This window comes from Culex quinquefasciatus, chromosome 3 (assembly GCF_015732765.1).
Source record: "Culex quinquefasciatus strain JHB chromosome 3, VPISU_Cqui_1.0_pri_paternal, whole genome shotgun sequence".
In the NCBI taxonomy this organism is placed as follows: Eukaryota; Metazoa; Arthropoda; class Insecta; order Diptera; family Culicidae; genus Culex; species Culex quinquefasciatus.
In genome coordinates this window covers 106,082,378-106,092,818 of record NC_051863.1, presented here as the reverse complement: position 1 = coordinate 106,092,818, position 10,441 = coordinate 106,082,378, and positions in this window count along the sequence as shown.

The window sequence follows — 10,441 nt, the reverse complement described above, 5'->3', positions numbered from 1 at the left end:
AATCCATAAAAAAAACGTGGAAGTAACTTTTTTTTCTCTTTACTATTACATAAAGTTGCTTACACAGTGTGTGAAGATCCAGCGTTCAAGGTTAAGCGAGTTTTATATCTAACTTTAATTGTAAAACCTTGTATGTACCTAATTCTATCCGAGGTTCAAGTGGAAAAGATAAAAGTTGGTCAACCGTCTTAGGAAGCAAAAAATCGACTCATCTACGTCATTGTCTTAGTCAGAATAGGGAGTTTAAAAATCTAAGCAAAAAGTAAACTCTTAAACGACATTGTGCAATCCTGTATTTTAAGAGAGATTGCTGTGATTTAAGCTAACGTTTGCTAATTCCAGTGCAGATTCCAGTCTGATGATGTTTAACCGTGGATATTTAATTATTGCAAGTCATTTTGTTTGCAAAGCATTTTGTTTGAATGAAATTTAATTTATTTATTTATCAAAGATCGATCTGAAATCAAATGTTGATGTAGATTCTAGACATTGTAGAGGTCTACATATAACGTCGGTTGTGCTTTGGGTCAAAGTGATTTTTTTACGGATTTTACAATTTTTCAGGTTCTTGTGAATGAAACTAAATTCTGTTAAAAGGGTTGTATAGGGGACATCTTAAGATGACTTCGCTGAAAAAATCTCGTTCCTAGAACAAATCCTGTTATTTTGACAGCTGTCCAAAGTGCCGCTCTAATCGGGTTCGTCCCATATGTTTTTTGAATTTTCTTGTTTTTTTTTTAAATTAAATTTGACTTTATTGAACTTTTTTTATAATAATTACATTTCATTTACATTTTTAGTGGTATGGCTAAATGCTCTTCATCTTTGTTATATTTTTCGTTTTATTATTAACTGTTCACATTCATTTATTTACTTCAAATTGTTTTACATTTTTGCATTGAATCGAATACATTTGGGTAAAAAAAGAAAAAAAATAACTTTAACAACTAATCCTAACTTAAAACTAAAATAAAAAATCCTTTGAATTATTCAAAATCAATAGAACGAGTAAACTACGAATTTCAAGACAAATCCTCCAAGCGTTCTTACTTGTTCCGCACGAGTTTTGCAACCACGCAGTGTTGTTGTCATCTCGATGAAAATGTTCAGAAGTTCTTGTGGTGAAAACAGGTCACTACTGCCTTCACCCGTTGATGTTGGTTGGTTTTCCCTCGGTTGCTGACTGAAGCCTGGAGGTTTTGTATTCTCTGCAACTCTTTGCCGCTGATTCAACGGCAATGGCTGCAGATTTGGAACCACTCGAGTAGATCCCGCTCCTGGTGACGCCAAAGCAGGATAATCCACGTCCGTGAATGCTGGTGGTGTTTTGCGGCGATTTGGTTGGTGCCTCGTCGTCGCTTGCTGCCGAATTTTTACAAACTCAGCTCGTTTTGGGCAGCTTCGATTCTTGGTAGAATGGTCGCCGCCGCAATTGAAGCATTTCGCTTCGATGTTCTCATTGATTGTTTCGCAAGCTTGAGTTTTGTGCTCATTTCCGCAGGTTGCACAACGACTCTTGGTGAAACAGTTCCTTCCACCATGTCCAAACCGCAAGCAGTTCGAACATTGCGTCACGTCACGGTGCACTGGACGATAACGTTCCCAAGTCACGATGATGTTGAAAATTGTCCGAACTGCTTTCAGCTCAGACGGCGTTGTCGATCCTTTCTCGAGATGAACCAGGTACAGTTGATCACGATACTTGATGTCCTTGTTGTGTCTCGTTATCTTGAAGACTTCGATCACGTTCAACTTAAGAGATTTGAGCTCTTCTTTCAGCACATTCACATCCATGTCGTACAGGCCTCGGAGGACCTGTTTCATGGGGCGTTTACCTGGATAGTCATGGCTGTAGTATTCGATTTTTGTGTTGTTCAAGAAATCCCGAACGTAGTTGTAATCCTTTCTGGTAGGTAGCAGAATTTTGATTCCATCAGCACACAACCAAATGGATGCTCGTAAAGCACCAGATTTGATAAATCCGGTCAGCCACTTTCGCACCGAATCCGATGACGATGTTTTCACAAAAATGAGTGGCAACTTTTCCCGTCGTTCAAATTCTTCCTTCTCGCTCACGTCCACAGGGAGGATAGCGAACTGGTTTTCAGACGAATTTTGAGCGTCCTTGCTCAAATTGCCTGGCTTTGTAGGTAGCGCATCGGCATTCTTTAGCTTCTTCAAATCTGCCGATCCTGCTGGTGAGGACCGCCTCTTTTTTTTGCCGTAAGGCATTTTTTGCACTGTTTAGCACTTTTTTGGTGTGTGAGGGACGCACGTCTGACTAACTTCTCTGCAGATCGCAGACTACGTTGTTCCGTCCCAGATGTAAAAACAGCAAGCCGAGAAAAACTCATGTCAAATTTGTCCCGCCCATAAGACTACGTGTTAGAATTTCACGAAAAAGTGGATTTTATTAGTTTTTCTGACTACATGATTTTGAACCGAACTGCATCATTACCTTAAAAATTACGAAATTACATATGGGACGGACTAGCTTCGAGCGGCAGTAAAGTTGAGGTACGTTTTTGGCCAAAAATGACCTCTCGAAAAATCATTTTGCTAATATTTTTGTTGGAATTGCTCGAAAACTACCCAAATGTTTGAAAATATCTACTTCAAACATAGTAGCATGTCAATACGATTCCCTCGAACAAAAAACACTGTTGGATGACTTGTTTTTACCATATCGTTGTATTTGAGCATCATTTTAGTTTCATTTGACCCAATGTCACCCCCCTCTAAGGGGTGAGATTGCGTCAATTTTCAAATTATTGGCATTTAAGGTAGTCCACCATATTTTGGGAAAATGTTAGTAAACTATCTAAGAACAAATCTACGTTGAATGATTTTCGATGCTATTTAAATTGTTTTTGTTATTAAGAAATTACGAGAGGTGTATCGATTTTTGACCCATAGTCACCCCTACTGACGGTACATTTCAGTAATCGATTTTTAAAATTGGAAATAAATATTTTCAAATGAAAGATGGAGTCAAACTTTTTGGTCGCTGCCTGACTGACTAACCTAACACTGACCTACAAAAATTGACAAAAATGACTGCGCAGGCTCAACTCGAGGGGAAACATAAACTTTAGGGTTCCCAGAAACACGTGCACTTTGATTTTTCGAATGGGTCGAATGGGTTTTCTCCAAAGTTTGTATGGAGAATCTCAAAATCAAAAATTGTATACAATATGTGGGAGTAACGAACAGCACTAACTCTCCAAAGAAACTTTTGAGAAAAACCATTCGGCACTGTCTAAATATTTTTGAAAATATCAAGGTGCTCGTTTTTATAGGGTACCCAACATCATGCTTCCTCTCGTGTTGGGGTTAGGTTAGGTTTTCAGCTTTTTGGTCTTGGCGGGAAAATTCGAAACAACGCTTATTTTTTCGTATCCAACGTTTCAACTCTCTATGGGATCTTCTTCAGGGTATTAACAATAATGTCGCTACCAAGACAATGTTGGCTACAATCTTTCTTAGTACGTATTTTAACAGCTATTATTTAGTCATGGGCTAACAAAAGTAAATTTCAGATTCAGAGACCCCATAGAGGGTAAATCAAAGGCTCGAGAAGCACCGAAATATTTGTAAATCTCCACTATGATTGCAGCCCTAATTTAAAAAAACGTTACTTAATCCACCCTTAGGTGGTTGGTGCCTTCCTCACATTTAAAGGGTGCTATCCAAAATAGACACAAAAGGGCGGTGTTTTTCAATGTTTTATCAATTTGACTCATTATTAATACCACTAGATTGGGTAGTGAGATCTTCATATTGCAAGGCGATCCGGACAACGTTTTCATCAAAATATCTGAGATACGGCCTAGAAAAAGTGCATAAGTAACACTTAAGTGCTTATAACTTATCAATGTCTTGGACGCGTTGGAAAGATCTTTTAAATACCTTTCTAAAAATGTATATCATGACGGGGTTTCTTACAAAAACCACCCTTTTTACGATCTTCCGAACTTAAGTCAAAATCGTTTTTTTTTTTTGCATAACTTTTGAAGTACTTAACTAAACTGCATAATTTTTAATAGCGACTTATAGGACCCCAAGACGGATCGAATAAGGCCAAAACGGACAAAATCAGTTTAGCCACACACACAGACATTTGCTCAGAATTTGATTCTGAGTCGATAGGTATACATGAAGGTGGGTCTAGGAGGTCTAATTGATAAGTTCATTTTTTGAGTGATTTTATAGCCTTTCCTCAGTAAGGTGAGGAAGGCAAAAATAAGTAACATTGTTTAATGACTTGTTTTGATCCTTTCTTTGAATTCGAGTATCATTTTAGTTTTATATGGCTCAATATGCGCCATCGCACAAAACTTGTGCGTGAATACAGTTTCAATCAATACAATACACAGTACAGAGCGGATTCACTCATTCGAATGGAACTTACTGGAACCACGAGCTCAGAAATCGTCAAACAATGGGGTTAAAATGTCAACAACTTTTAAATAAGAATACGTTCGCCTCGTGGCGCGGTGGTTAGCGGCTTCGGCTGCCGATCCCTAAGTTGCCATGGAGTGCGGGTTCGATTCCTGCCTTATCCTCCTGGTCTTCTATCGGATGGGGAAGTAAAACGTCGGTCCATTTGAGTAAAAGAGATTTTGGGTGACTCACCACACATAACCTAGAAATGAGCAGAAACTTGCAACATAGCCCACAAAGACAGTCGAACGTACAAGTATCAGGGTTAAAATGGAATAAATAATCATGTTTGCATTTAATTGTTTATATAAGCATTTATTTTAACTATCTGTTATTAAATTTTATATAATATCTTCTTTTCTTATATCTGGCTTGCTTCCAGCATCGTTTCCTTATTAGCGTTTCTAAACTGAAAAAAAATCATTTAGGAATTTTACAAAATGTACAATATCGACACCGAAGAAACTCAAACAAGTTTCTTGTTTCATGTTTTTTTTTGTTTTTTTGTTTTCATTTCTCTTAATTTTTTCATGTTTTGACTGCTACCGACGACTGATTCCTCCCCCAGCTGCCACGCACACACAGTTCTACGACTTTTTCTGTATGCCTTCTGGTCACCAGTTTCAGTCACGTGAATAATGTACATATGACAATATGGGTTCGTTTTGTTATTTTTTCTTTCTAAAAAGCAACTTGACAAAAAAATGGAAGATTCGATACCGAGCCTAGTGCGTTCGAATGATGTTTAAAAATGAAAGCAGTACATTTGACTTGATTTTGTTTTTCGAAAATGTTTTCAGGTTGTTGTTGTTGTTTCGAACCAAGTTAGGGTTAACAAAAAATCTTCATGATATTTCGTTTTCTTATTACTCGGCTACATATTAAAGTTCGTCTAAGCTTTGAAATTCTTCCGCTTTCGTCCGATATCACCGATATAGTTTTCTCTGTGCAGTTTTTTGTTGTAGCAGTGATGTAACTATTTTTTTTTGTATTTTTGTTTTATTTATTTGCTTGCCTACTGATGAAAGTTTTTTTTTTGTTATTTCTCTTAAGCGATGTAACACTACGTCTGCTTATTTGTTCTCGTTCGAATGAACTTTTTTTAGCCGTGACTAGTACGAACCACGGTCGATTCGCGAAACTCAAAAATGCGTTAATTTTTTACTTGTTTGACTAGAAAGGTGATTTGGTTTTTGGTATTATACAAGCAATTGGTTTGGTATGTTTCTGCGCACCTACACTCATGTTAGTTACATTTCATTTCGCATGTTCTCCAGATTTTTGTTATCTCAATAAAAAGTTGATAATACGCATCGACATAAAACTGTTTTAGGGAGGATTCTTTTCCTACCATTTTCACAATTTTCCGATCATCAAGTTCGTTATGTATATTTTTGATAATAAATATATACTTTAATAAAGTATTTAATGTTATTTATTATATTTATTATATAGTTTCAGACTTTTTGTAACATTTTTCATATTTTCTTATTTTTCCTTTTTCTTGATTTTATCAGAATTTGGTTGAAACAAAGAGCAATCAAATTTCTTAAATTTGATGTCATTGCAGATGATCTTATTTCGCTATTGTGTGGGAGTTTGTGTGATTTGATTGGTTGAACTATCTTCTTCAATTTTCTACTTTTCTTGATTTCTGATTTTGTTGTGTTTCTTGAGAATGTTATGTAACATAACTGATATTTGCTTTGGTTGGGATTTATCTATTATTTTTTTCAACAAGTTCTGATATCTACTGATTTTGTGTAGGAAAAAAGGATGCCTTTTTTATTTCTAGTCATGACCCGCTACGATTTTGTTGCAAAACTATAAATAATGCTTATATGTTGTAAAACGTAGCATCATTTCTTATGTAAGTATTGGTTTTCATCGATATTAATGGCTTGCCTTTTTGTATTCGAGACTATTCTGTATTTATTAATGTAAAATGTGCGTTATTTCACTTATCATGGTTTGTTTTATTAATAATGTCTGTTCTTTTCTGTTTGTGTCCGTTATATGTTTGGTTAAACGCAGGTTTTGTCGCAGCGGTTGTGTACATGATCTCTATTGATTGATATTTTCTTCGGCTGCCAAATGTTTGAAACAATGTTGATGGTGAAATAACTTTTTACCACTTTCACTTGTTTTCATCTGACACATTTCTCTATTTCGTTAGAACGGAATCATTATCTTTTTAAATACATCGCTAGCTGAGCAAAACGAGATGTGCAAAGTATAAAGGGATAGTTTTTAAGGGACACAGTTAGAAAAAAGTCTATGAGACTAAAACAAGTAATCTTTGTGAAATTGGCCAGTGAATCAAAATGCGAATATTTTTCCCACTGTAAATCACCATTTTAAAAAGGTGACTTATGCTATTATTTATTATTTTATCTCAAAGGAAATTTAAAAAAATAACACAATAAACTCTTGTTGTGTTCTAGTAGTACAAACCGCAGGTAGAAAGCTAATTAATTCGAAATCGTTTTGTCGAATGTAACATGCCTACAAGTTTTAAACTCAGCGCAAATCATTTGTCTGGAGAACAACTCGTATTTCTCTCATATTTTTTGCAATGCTTCCGTTTATTCAGGAGAAGCGTAGAGAATAAAACAAGAGAGTTGCTTTATTGATACTATCTTTGCCTTCGATGAGGAAAATCATTTTGTTTTCACGTTCCTAAACATGCGTGACAAATTTAAAAAAAAAATCATATTTTCAAATCTACTTTTAGGGAAAATGCTTAGGAGAAGTTTGTTGGGAATTAAAAAAGGAAATTAACTTTGCAATGTCACTCATTTCGCTCAACTAGACGGTCTTGAAAATAAAACCCCACATTGTGTCGCGTTACCTCGATTGCAATGCTCACAGACTAGTGTTAGTTTATATGATCTAGAGTTTTGTCAATAGTCAATGAAACACACAGGGCAGTGATTTTTGAGTATTTTGTTATCATTTATTATATGACTCGACGTTTTACGTTTGTTGTATTCTAGAGCCAAGACAAGACTAAAGTAAAATTGGTCTCATAAAAAATATGGAAAGTGAACTGGCTTAATCATAACGCAAATCATGTATGTTTTTCTCAACTAATTGTGTTTGGGAGAGCTTGTACTTTAAAAATATCTTCATGTGCAATTAATAAGATTTATCTATTTACGATAAAATAGATATAAAAAGAGTCCGGAAAAAACATTAAGCAATACAGTCATCCCTCATATTCGGAACAGTTTACAGATCGGCCAATGTTCAACAAATCATGGAAAATCAATAATCGAACATAACGATTTGCTTTTACCTTCATGAGCAGTTCTCTAGGATTTCGGTCATTCGATTTTTTTTGTATTTTTTAATCCGACTGAAACTTTTTGGTGCCTTCGGTATGCCCAAAGCCATTTTGCATCATTAGTTTGTCCATATAATTTTCCATACAAATTCGGCAGCTGTCCATACAAAAATGATGAAAATTCAAAAATCTGTATCTTTTGAAGGAATTTTTGATCGATTTGGTGTCTTCGGCAAAGTTGTAGGTATGGATACGGACTACACTGGAAAAAATAATACACGGTAAAAAAATTTGGTGATTTTTTATTTAACTTTTATCACTAAAACTTGATTTACAAAAAAACACTATTTTTAATTTTTTTATTTTTGATATGTTTTAAAGGCATAAAATGCCAACTTTTCAGAAATTTCAGGTTGTGCAAAAATCACTGACCGAGTTATGAATTTTTAATCAATACTGATTTTTCAAAAATCGAAATTTTGGTCGTAAAATTTTCAACTTCATTTTTCGATGTAAAATCAAATTTGCAATCAAAAGTACTTTACTAAAATTTTGATAAAGTGCACCGTTTTCAAGTTATAGCCATATTTAAGTGACTTTTTGAAAATAGTCGCAGTTTTTCATTTTTTTAAATTAGTGCACATGTTTGCCCAGTTTTGAAAAAAATATTTTTGAAAAGCTGAGAAAATTCTCTATATTTTGCTTATTTGGACTTTGTTGATACGACCTTTAGTTGCTGAGATATTGCAATGCAAAGGTTTAAAAACAGGAAAATTGATGTTTTCTAAGTTTCACCCAAACAACCCACCATTTTCTATCGTCAATATCTCAGCAACTAATGGTCCGATTTTCAATGTTAATATATGAAACAATTGTGAAATTTTTCGATCTTTTCGAAAAAAATATTTTTGGAATTTTCAAATCAAGACAAACATTTTAAAAGGGCGTAATATTGAATGTTTGGCCTTTGTGAAATGTTAGTCTTGATTTGAAAATTCCAAAAATATTTTTTTCGAAGAGATCGGAAAATTTCACAAATGTTTCATATATTAACATTGAAAATCGGACCATTAGTTGCTGAGATTGACGATAGAAAATGGTGGGTTGTTTGGGTGAAACTTAGAAAACATCAATTTTCCTGTTTTTAAACCTTTGCATTGCAATATCTCAGCAACTAAAGGTCGTATCAACATAGTCCGAATAAGCAAAATATAGAGAATTTTCTCAGCTTTTCAAAAATATTTTTTCAAAACTGGGCAAACATGTGCACTAATTTAAAAATGAAAACTGCGACTATTTTCAAAAAGTCACTTAAATATGGCTATAACTTGAAAACGGTGCACTTTATCAAAATTTTAGTAAAGTACTTTTGATTGCAAATTTGATTTTACATCGAAAATGAAGTTGAAAAATTTTACGACCAAAATTTCGATTTTTGAAAAATCAGTATTGATTAAAAATTCATAACTCGGTCAGTGATTTTTGCACAACCTGAAATTTCTGAAAAGTTGGCATTTTATGTCTTCTAAAACATATCAAAAATAAAAAAATTAAAAATAGTGTTTTTTGTAAATCAAGTTTTAGTGATAAAAGTTAAATAAAAAATCACCAAATTTTTTTACCGTGTATTATTTTTCCAGTGTAGTCCGTATCCATACCTACAACTTTGCCCAAGACACCAAATCGATCAAAAATTCCTTCAAAAGATACAGATTTTTGAATTTTCATACATCATTTTTGTATGGACAGCTGCCGAATTTGTATGGAAAATTATATGGACAAACTAATGATGCAAAATGGCTTCTTTGGGCATACCGAAGGCACCAAAAAAGTTTCAGCCGGATTAAAAAATACAAAAATTAAAATTGAAGAAAAAAGACCGATTTCGTAGAGAATTGCTCTCATGTGAAAGCTTTTCTTGCGATCTTTCGATTGATGTATAAACCGGCTGTATATGTTTACGTTTTGGATCATGTTTTTTAAAGAAAAACATTGACCAATGAAATCCACAAATTCGGAACACTTTTTTCTTACGATGTAAACACACTTTTAATCTCTCCAGGAGTACTTATTTTTACAAAAAATGACTTCGCACTCTGAAACCAATAAAACTCATGCTTAGTAATGTTTTATGAATGGTCTGAAACTTTTTTGTGAAAATATCAGTTAAATTCAGGTGTTCCACTATTGCGGAGGCACAATAACATCCCGCAATCATGGAACAGGGAATTTGAAGAGAGTGTTTTGCTGCTCTGGAAAAATAGTCTTGAAAGGAAGGTTTTTGTTTAAAAGTACGACTTTTACTAGTGAAATAGCAAGAGAATGTGCAAATAAAGGTCCTAAAAATAGTAGGGTCGACAGAAAAGTACCATTTGCATCCTATTGACAATTTACCACGGTGTTCCGAATATGTGGAATGACTGTACTTAATGTTCAGTTATAAACATATTTTAAAAAGAACCTTATTCGAAAAAGAATTTGCAACTCCAATATCGTATTCATAAAAATGCGCCATCAAATAAGGGCGATAAAAAAACAGCCTGCGTTCCAACCCAAAACGTACAACCACCTTAACTCTTTACACCAGCACTGATTTGTCGGTTGATTTTTGTTGATGAATTGATCGTTCTGCTGTAAGATTCTTTTTTACACCTTTTCACACTACTGTTACGAGAAATTTTTATCTATGCAACATCAAAACTTTCACTTTTA